This window comes from Amblyomma mixtum, chromosome 10, assembly GCF_055824585.1.
Source record: "Amblyomma mixtum isolate Tamu chromosome 10, ASM5582458v1, whole genome shotgun sequence".
Classification (NCBI taxonomy): Eukaryota; Metazoa; Arthropoda; class Arachnida; order Ixodida; family Ixodidae; genus Amblyomma; species Amblyomma mixtum.
Genome location: NC_143021.1, coordinates 58148340 through 58158953, shown reverse-complemented (window position 1 = coordinate 58158953; position 10614 = coordinate 58148340). Strand labels below are relative to the sequence as shown.

General features: G+C 45.3%; 1 pseudogene; it reads left to right on the top strand.

Annotated features, from left to right (window-relative positions):
- The first annotated feature begins 4586 nt into the window (after window positions 1-4586).
- LOC149325875 (uncharacterized) lies at window positions 4587-10331 on the top strand (annotated as a pseudogene).
- Window positions 10332-10614: the final 283 nt, after the last annotated feature.

Genomic DNA, 10614 nt, shown 5'->3' with positions numbered 1-10614 from the left:
ATCGCACAGTACACGAGCCTCTAGAATTTCTCCTCCAAAGGAATTCTAGCCGCCGCGGCCGGGATTGAACCCACGTCTTTTGGGTCAGCAGCCGAGCACCATAACCACTGAGCCACCGCGGCGGCGCAAGGCGGAGAGGCTGGCAAGGTCGGCTGGAAGCGGCGAGCGAGACAAAGCGTCGGCGTCTGTATGCTTGCGACCAGATCGGTAAACGACAAGGATATTATATTTTTGGATACGAAGAGCCCATCGTGCCAACCGGCCGGAGGGATCTTTGGACGATGAAAGCTAGCAGAGGGCATGATGGTCAGGGACTACATTAAAAGGACGGCCGTAAAGGTAAGGTGGAAACTTTGTGAGTGCCCAGACAATGGACAAGCACTCCTTTTCCCTCGGCTTTTGTGAGAGTACGGCTGGCGTAAGCGACCACGTATTCACAGAAAGCAGTGGGGCACTGAGCAAGCACAGCGCCGAGGCTGGCACCACTGGCGTCTGCGTCCACTTCGGTGGGCGCCTATGGGTCAAAACGACGCAGGATGGGCGGAGCTGTGCGGAGGCGGCGCAAGGTGTTGTACGTTAGGACTGATGCTTGGGCGAGTTGGTATGCCATGTTCAAGAAGAACAGCGCGAAAAGACAAGGACCACAGGAAGATACACAAAGACAAGCGCTGTTTTCAACTAAAGATGGAACGTGGAAATAAATACATCAGGCTCTAAGCAACAAAAAGAACACATAGGGGTGATACACATTTGTCCACGCACACAAAAAATACCAAACAGATACAGCAGCATTACTTCCTTGCAGATAGAAATTCTAATTCTTTCTTTGACAACGATAAGGAGGGAATACTGATACATGCGTCAATTAGCCGGGCGATTTCAGCAGCTTCAATGATTTCTCGAGTCAGCGTATTGGGGTGTCTACTTAACACTTTTGTTTGTTGGAAGAATGGTTGGCACGTTTTGCTTTCGCAATCTCGGCAGTGCATGCCGAGGTGCCCTTTAACAGTATTATAAACAGTGATATTATGTTCTCTCAAACGCTCGTTCAGGCATCTGCCCGTCTGGCCAACATACTGTTTCCCGCACGAAAGTGGAATAGAGTAAATGACACCTTCTTGGCATGCAACAAACTGATTTTCATGCTTTATGGAACACTTTTTTGGCGTGAATTCATCATTCACTTGTTTACACAGTTTCCCAAGCTTTTCGCGAGCCGAAAAAACAACTCTTACTTGAGCTCGGTTGCCTATCTTCTTTAGCTTATGGGAAAACTTATGAATGTAAGGAACAACTGTTGTCTTTTCTTTTACCTTGGCAGACTCTGTTAGATCATTCTTGTTGTTTTTGCTTAAACTTGCGAGCATCGATTCAGAAACGGACACGAGCAGTTGCTTGGGATATCCTGCCTTTGCAAGGCGATCAGTTTGCTGGTTGAAACTGTCTTGTTGAGCGTGAATGCAAGATTTATTTAGAGCGTTGTAATAGCATGACTTAGCCACGGCGCGTTTAACTAGCTTGGAATGCGACGATGCGAATGGAAGTAGAGGCTTGTTGCTTCGCGGTTCAAACGACCAGCAGGTATGATTCGGCGTAAAGCTGAGTCTAAGATCAAGAAATCTAATCGTATTATTTTCAGGAACGTCGGAAGTCAACGTGAGTGGATGAAGGCACTGGACAGCGCTTGTCTTTGTGTATCTTCCTGTGGTCCTTGTCTTTTCGCCCTGTTCTTCTTGAACAAGGTGTTGTAGGCGGTGTTGCATGCTGGTTGGTTACCACAGCATCTCAGTTATGTTTCTCCGGCATAGTGCATCTCTTAAACGTCGTCGTCAGCTCGCTACATTGCGCCGGCGGCAGAAGCGCGAGCTTCTGGCGTTAGTGTGCCGAAGTGTGAGAGACATGGTACGGTTTAAGGCGGTGGACGTGCACGATGTCGGTGTCGGGGCGAGCGGACGACAGTGAGGATGCATGGGCAGTGATGTCATAGTTGACGCAGCCACTTAGCGCACCACATGGTAAGAACCAATGCAGTGGGAAAGAAGTTTCTGGGAGAGACCAACGCGACTCGAAGGCGTCCACAGAAGGGTGAGTGATCCAGGATCATAGTTGATCTCACGGTGTCTGGGGTCGTAGGTGGATTTGTGGGACGCTTCGTAGGCTTGGAGCCGACGGCGGGCGTTTTGATCAGCTCGGGCGGCTTGCGTGATGGCGTCACAGGCGTGGAGAAGGTCGCACGAGAGTGTCCAAGGGCAAGGTGGGGTGCCCACCAAACGTAACATAGACATGAGAACAGCCCATGGTCTCTTGACGTGAAAAATTATATGCGGAGGTCGAATAAAGCAACGCACTGTCCTAGTCTCGGTGGTCTGGGGAGGAGGAGGTAAAGACATTTATACAGCACTATACTGAATTGGGAAAGGGAGGCCGAGATAGTCCCTATTCCGGGACGCCATTTGCCTCCGCCGCTGCCCGCTGGATCAGAGCCCGCCGGTCCTCCTGGTCTGAGCTGGAGAGGGCAGGCTCCGAGCCCTCCCTGGACGGCTCGCTTAGAGCGGCTATATGTGTATTGTACTGAAGGGCTGATGAAATGTTTAGGGGAATCCCCCAAGGTGGAGTAGATTTGTAATAAGGGAGTAATTACTCACTGACATCCACGCAAGCGCAGCCATACGGCTACAAAGGAAAGTTTCTCAGAAACTTCGCAGTTAAAGAAAAATTCGTCCTGGTCCGGGGTACGAACCCGGGACTACCGTCTCACCGAAGCAGTCGCTCTACCAATTGAGCTAACCGGGACGGCAAGCTTATAGTAGGGCGAGAGCGAATTGATCAATAACTCGAAGCGGGAACAGTGTTGATCAAATGTTTAGGCGAATCCCCCTAGGTGGAGTAGATTTGTAATAAGGGAATAATTACTCATTGGGTCCCCGGTCCGGGGTCCGGGACCCCGGACCAGGACGAATTTTTATTTAACTGCGAAGTTTCTGAGAAAGCTGTATGGCTTTCCTTTGTAGCCGCATGGCTACGCTTGGGTGGATGTCAATGAGTAATTACTCCCTTATTACTGAAGGGCCCACAGAATGTGGTATAGGTTAGCATACTGCCCGCAAAATTAGCACCTGTCTGGGGAGACACACACAGATACCATGCATTTTAAATTTCGCTTGAGCCGCTTGGTAAGGCTATTGGTTGACGGGTGATACGTTGAAGCGAGCTTCTGGTGCGCGGAACATGAGCGGAGGCTGTCGTGGACGTCTGTGGACAGAAAAGTACGGCCGCGTTCGATGAGTAGTTGGCGAGAAGTGCCGTCATGAAGAATGACATTTTGCAAAGAAAATCATTAATATTTGTAACGCATGCTCATCGGAATGGCACGTGTGATGGTGTAGCCGGTCACACAGTTCGTTGCGACAGCAATCGACTTCTTGCCTTGTAGGAAAAGGGCCAAGAAAGTCGAAGCTTACACAGTGAAATGATTCCAGTGAGACATCAATGGGTTTCAGAAGACCGGCGGGCACTGAGAGTGAAGTGCCTACGTTGACACAGGTAGCAAGCGGCGACGCAACGCTTGACGGTACGATATACCTGTAAACTAGGCGAAAAGAAGCTGCGCCTGACCCTATCATAAGTGCGGGAGACACGAAGGTATCTGGCTGTCTGTAGAGAACACCCGTTTCAAAAAGCAGTCATTTATCTGCACTGACAGAAATTGGTTGCGTTCCACAGCGATAAAGAAGGCTGCTTTGCCATCTTATCGGAAGCAATGTTTCAAGAAAAAGCCTCCTCCGCCATTCGTAAGAACTTTAACAAAGTCGTGTCCAACCCGAAGCGGTGCCGAAGTTCTACAATTCATCTGCTGGAAGAACTAGGCTTTGAACCCATAGGAAGGCAGTGGTAAAGACTAAAAATGGATGTTTAGAAGTATTTTCCACCGCCAGAACACACAAGCCCGAAGGCCCTTTCAGAGTTATGGTGTCCGAGAACGGCACCTGGCAAATGCTTCAGAGCTCGTACCTTCAATGGCATGAAGGTAACACCCTGAAGACTGCAGGTGCGTTCCTCATCCGAAGTTCCAAAGAATTGGTCGACAACCTCCAATGGAGTTGTCATTGCGCAATGAATGGTTTTTGAATTGACGTAGAAGACCTTTACTATTCAGAGCCTCATGAAGAGTTGCTTTAGGTGCTCCGTGAAACATGTGAAAGCGGGGAAACAGCCTTACAGAACGGCGCTGGAACCAGGACCGATTCGTTCCTGTCCTTGCTGGAATCCTGTCTTGCGTCGACAGCTATGGCTTCAAAAGGAAATTGCATGGCAGAAATCGGCTGGTGATGAAAGCCTGCATTAATCTTGCTAAGTTACCTTCCTTCAGACCTCTGTTTTCGAGTGATATTCTTCTCATGAGCCCAGTTACGTGCGCTGCGGATCCTTGCAGTTTCTTTATCATGGTCGCGCCTGAACCTAAACACGCGGCAATAAGAAAAGATCGAAGCATCCGTAATAAGAAGGAGCATCAAGAACGCACTCAGTCTCTCTCAATCAACCTCGACGACCAGATTACTGGCCGTGGGAATGCGCTCTGTGGGCTCGGTGACTGCACTACGGCGCAGGCACCTAAACCACTCACTTTTGCGATGCAGATGACCATCCTTGGGTTTGCCAGCCTGCTGCTGCCATCGCTGGCGTGCCTACCTATGGGGGCGTCATCGCCAAGCGTACTGCCACGCACTGGATATGGATACGGCTACTTCCACCAAACACCCGTCAGCCGCACTCCCCCGCTGGATCTGCCGCTAGACCAACTTCCGGAACTCACCAGACCATATGCTACCGCTTCATCATCGACATCACCATGTATAAAAGGGCGTCATCCACCGACACGGCTCTGTGGGCTCGGTGACTGAACTACGGCGCAGGCACCTAAACCACTCACTTTTGCGATGCAGGTCAGTAAACCGTACGTCCTCTTCGCTAAAAAGTCAAGTAACTATATGCTAGTGCAGTTCCCGAGCCCCCAGTGCTGTGTTGTCATTGCTGTTGAGTGTGTTTGCGTTATTCATTCTTTGTTAATGCTATAAGGCGACGTCGAAACTAACCCTGGTCCCGAAGACACGGCTGCTGTACTGGCTGCATCAGAGAAATTAACCGCCGGCCAGACACAACTGATTGCCGAGATACAGGGCTTTAAAACCCAGCTAAGCAAGACGGATGAAACAATTACAGACCTAAAAAAACGAATGGCTGAACTAGAAACTCACTATCAAACACTTAATCTCTTACGAACAGATATGGATGTAACGCAAGCAAACGCAATAGCCATGAATAATAACATACACGAACTGGAAGCACACCTTGACGACGCAGAAAATAGATCTCGTAGGAATAAACTTATTTTCTATGTCATCCCCGACAATAGCACTGAATCATGGGCTGAGTCCGAAAAATTAGTTATTGATATTTGTCAGAATAATCTAGGTATACAGGTAGAACCTACCGACGTAGAAAGAGCACATCGTCTTGGTAAGCACTCCGCCGATCGAACTCGTCCCGTCATCGTAAAATTCTTATTGTACAAAACCAAAAACGCTCTTCTATCAAATGGCCGGAAATTGAAAAACACCGGTTACAGTACTGATGAAGACTTTTCCCGCCCCGTTCAACACGCACGGAAGCAGCGGTAGCGGAAGCGTGGTCCAACGTTCCTGTGCCTAAACGCATCCCGCAATTCATTGCAGATAGCGCCGCCGTGCAAGTATTCCGGACGAACAACGTGTTCCAACGTGATCACCGCTGTTGCCACCGCTACATCGAAGGCCACGTGAACAAATCGTCATCCAGTCCCGTCTACAAAAGCAACAACCCGGATCCCGATGTCTTCACTTCTTGGGCAGCAGCGGTAGCGGAAGCATTGTCCAACGTTCTTGTGCCTAAACGCATCCCGCAATTCATTGCAGATTTGTGAAAAACTTCGCCTCATTTCATTTGCTATTAGTCCAAATAAGCTACTGCTGCTGCTGCTGCCCTTGGCGTCTTTTCTTGTTCGGTTTTTGGGCCGTCACTTGCTAAAAGTGCGTTATGCCTGATAAGTGCTCGTCCTGCCATGAAGTCTTTGATAAAGACGACTTGATAATGACATGTTCTGAATGTGACTTGCAGTTCCATCTTGGAAAGTGCAGTGGCATATCAGAACGGTCCTTTCGACAAATGAAAGAATCAACCAGAAAAAAACAAAAATGCTCATCTTGCAAGCCTTCTGGAAGCGAACATGAAACTCAAAATCCGTCTGAAAATATACAGGCAGAGCTGGCGGAAATCAACAGAAAGCTGTCCCTAATTCCGGCACTCGAAGCTAAATTGGATAAATTGATGAACTTGCAGGAAGCTGTTGCAAGTATCGAGAAATCCGTCCAGCATTTGTCGGATACTTATGACGACATAAGAACCACACAAAACAGGCACGACCAGGAAATTAGCGACCTGCGTCGACGGGTAGAGGCTATGGAAAGTTCCCCAGAACTGGAAACTGTGCGCGGACTAAAACAACAGATAAACGATCTAGAGCAATAGAGTCGAAGGCAAAACATCGAAATCCACGGTCTTAAGCCACAAGAAGATGAGGACCGCTTGGAAGAAGTAAATAAAATAGCTCAGCACCTTGAGATCGCAGAACTGTCTAAAGATGACATTGAAGGATTGCACAGACTGCCCTCTAAACCCGGCAGGCCAGATGTGGTAATTGTCAGATTTGTGTCGCGAGCTCTCAGATCAAAATGGTTTGAAAGAAGGAAGCAGTTGCAGACGAAGAAACCTGGAGTCATATTCTTTGACAACCTGACGGCAACCAACAAGCACCTGCGCTGGCTCGCCAAACGTAAAGCGAAAGAAAATGGGTATCAGTACGTTTGGATTTCAGAAGGGCGAGTCTTTGTGCGCAAATGCCCTGGTGCAACTGCTGTCAGGATCTCAAACGAAGATGACCTCGAACAAATTGTCTAGCGTTCAGTTCATGCACAGTGCGGCATCCAAATCAAATCATGGCCACTTACACGACTGAATCCTTTAACAGACTGTATAACAGTGAAAACTGGTTGCGTAGGAAGCACGTTGCTGTCTTTCATGTGAACGCGAGAAGCCTCCGGAACAAACATGTGGAAATCGAAACATATCTTTCTCTTATTGCATGTGCTTTTGACTTCTCGGTTTTTACAGAAACTTGGTATTCTGATAGCTCAGAGGTACTCAGTTTTTGTGATTATAGACACGTTTCTGTTTATCGCTCGGAAAGACGCGGTGAGGGCGTTTCCATTTATGTTCGGCAGTATCATCTGGTTGATTGTTTGCAAGATTTCACATGCGAGAAACTGATTTTGAAACAGTCGCTATTGTGTCCCGTAATGTACTCGTTCTTGCAGTTTTCCGCCCTCCCCATGGCATCCTTTATAAATTTCTTAGTTTTGTGGAAACACTGCTGGTTCTTGCAAATGCCAAAAAATGGCATGTAGTTGTTGGCGCTTTCAATGTTGACCTGTTTTCAGCTGAACAACCGAAATGTCAACTTCTCGAAGTTATGCTTGCAAATAATTGTGAAAACCTAATTACCGAAGCCACTAGAATAACTGCACATTCAAACACGTTGATTGAGCTGTGTTTTACAAACATTCCAAAGGATATAACTTTGTCCGGTGTCCTTTGTTCTGATATTAGGGACCATCTGTCTATATTTTCAGCCCTTCCAATAGATGAAAATTTTCAAAGTATAAAATACACTAGAAGACATATTAATCACCAGAGTGTCAGTTTTTTCGCGTCTTTAGTTGCTAGCTCACAATGGGTAAAGATGTACACTGAAAGTGATCCCTCTCAGTCATACGATGCATTCATTTCCACACTACAACACTGCTATAATGCTGCCTTCCCTTTATCAACTGTGCTTCAGTACAAAAAAGCCCGGAAACCATGGATAACCAAGGATCTTTATAAGCGCATCAAGCAGAAGGAAAAAATGTTTAGTTTGTTTCTAAAAACACGTGACGTTGAAACACTGCATGAATTTAAACGCTTCAGGAACAGTTTAAATTCAGATTAAAAAAAAAGCCAAATTCGCGTTTTTTCAACATAAAGTTGAGAACTTAGCGCGAAATAGCAGCAGAGCGTGGAAAGTTTTTCGCGAGTTGACCAATGCCCCTACAGCAGACTTACCATCTGAATTACAAATAAATGGAAAAATATATTCTCGCGAATCGTTAGCCGGTCTGTTTAATGATTATTTCATAAATGTCGGAGCTCCAATGACCATTCCCGATAACCAACCAGAGTGCAGCCCTTTATATTATATTAACGATGTCATAAATGACAGTGTATTTCTTGCTCCTATTTCTGAAGATGAAGTTATTTCTCTGTTTAGTTCCGTTGACAACAAATCCGCAGCTGGCGAAGATGATATTAAAGCCCTACCAATTAAAGCAGTTGCTAGTGTTATCGCAAAGCCCCTAACCCATATTTACAATCAAATGTTATCCCTTGGTGTTTTTCCACAAAGATTAAAAATTGCTCGTGTTACTTTAATACACAAAGGTGGTAAATGCAATGAGTTAAACAATTACAGACCAATCTCAGTCTTATCACTGTTCTCCAAGGTTGCAGAGCGTATCCTATATAAACGATTTAGTACCTTTTTATTGTCAAAGAAAGTTATTGTCGAACAGCAGTATGGATTTCAAAAAGGAAAATCAACAGAAACTGCGCTCCTGCGCATTAAGGACAAAATCATTCGGAATATTGAAGCTAAGTTATTTACAGTTGGAATTTACTTAGATTTTCGGAAGGCATTCTATTCTATACAGCACCATATCTTGTTCAACAAGCTTGAAGCATATGGCTCTAGAGGCATCACACAAAGTCTTATACGCAGTTATATGCATTAGAGGTCCCAGTTCACATCCATACACGGCATTGCATCGGGGAAAGGTAACATTAAATACGGCGTTCCTCAGGGCTCTATACTCGGGCCGCTGTTATTTGTCCTGTATATAAATGACATCGTTAACATTTCGTCAGCGGGAGAAGTGTTGCTGTATGCTGACGACACAAGTGTATTTTTTTCCGGAGACAGCCTTGAGGAACTTGAGGCGACGTCAAACGCATGGCTGCATGAGCTTAGTTTATGGGTATCAACAAACAAGCTTCAAATAAATACAAAGAAAACAAAATATATGATATTTTCTTCAAAAAACAAACCCAATGTCTTCAACCTAAACCTGAACTTTAATGATGCATTGCTTGAGCGCGTAGATTGTCATTCCTTTCTAGGTGTTACTTTTAAGTCGAACTTGACATGTTCCTATCATGTAGAAAATATAAGAATGAAAGTAGCCAGATCTATTGGAATGTTATGCCGCCTTCGAAATCTCGTCCCTGCCAGGCTCAAAAAACAGCTTTATTTTCCACTTGTACACTCACACTTTAATTACTGTGCTTTAATATGGGGAACCGGAATTAATACCGATAATGATAGATTATCTGCACTGCAGCGAAGGGCGATTAGAACATTATATAAAGAAAATGTACACCCTGTAACCTTAATGAGAACACAAAATATCCGACCTTTTCACGAAATATACACACAGAAATTATCTGCCTACATATTCTCTGAAGTATCAAGGAATTACAGTAGATTTGGTAGTCATTATCTAAATAGAGATACTGGCCACAATTTGCGTAGGACTTTCATTGTCATAGAAAAACCAAGGACAAATTATGCAAAACAGACAATTGATCATCAAATTATGAAACTATGTAATAATTACCCAGACATTCTCGAGATCGCAAAATCATGTAGAAGTTTGAGAACTTTCAAGCACAGAATACAACTTCTTTTCACTCCAAATAGCTTGCCAAACATGTACGAATAATGATTTCTAATTGCAAACTTATTGTGTTTTGGTTTCTATATTTGTGTACAAAGTGTTAACAATGTGTGTTTTTCTTTTTGAACTTGCTCCATGTGCATTTTTGTACGGTGATGACTGCTGTATCCAATTGTATGTGTACTGTCTCCATGTATTTTGTAACCTGAATTGTATTTTGTAACCGCTGCTGTTGGGCCCAGTGGGGCCAGGGCCTCGTCAGGAGACAATTAACTCCTTTTGTCCTGCCCCACGGGCAGTACCATGTATTGCCCATTCAATAAATAAATAAATAAATAAATAAATAAATTGCTCACATTTGCCAAAGAACACTCTGACAAGTACTCTTTACGCTACAAAACACTGTATATAGGATCAAAACGCTACACTTTCGACACATCGTCTGATAGTGTTAGAGAAGTCGCATAGCAGTTGCCCAGTCACCAACCATCAACAAAACGTCGACAAACCACGCCCCGCAATGTTCTTTCGTTATCCATATTATTCACTAACATCCGAAGCTTCCTTCCTAAACGTGAACTCGTATCAAACATCATCTCGTTATCCAGGAGCAACATACTCATATTAACAGAAACTTGGCTAAAAAGTGATGTAACAGATGCTAAACTCCTAACTGATTTGCCTGATTTCAATGTTTATAGAAATGAACGGAAAAATTCGCGGGGGGTGGTCTCCTTGCTGCAATTCATAG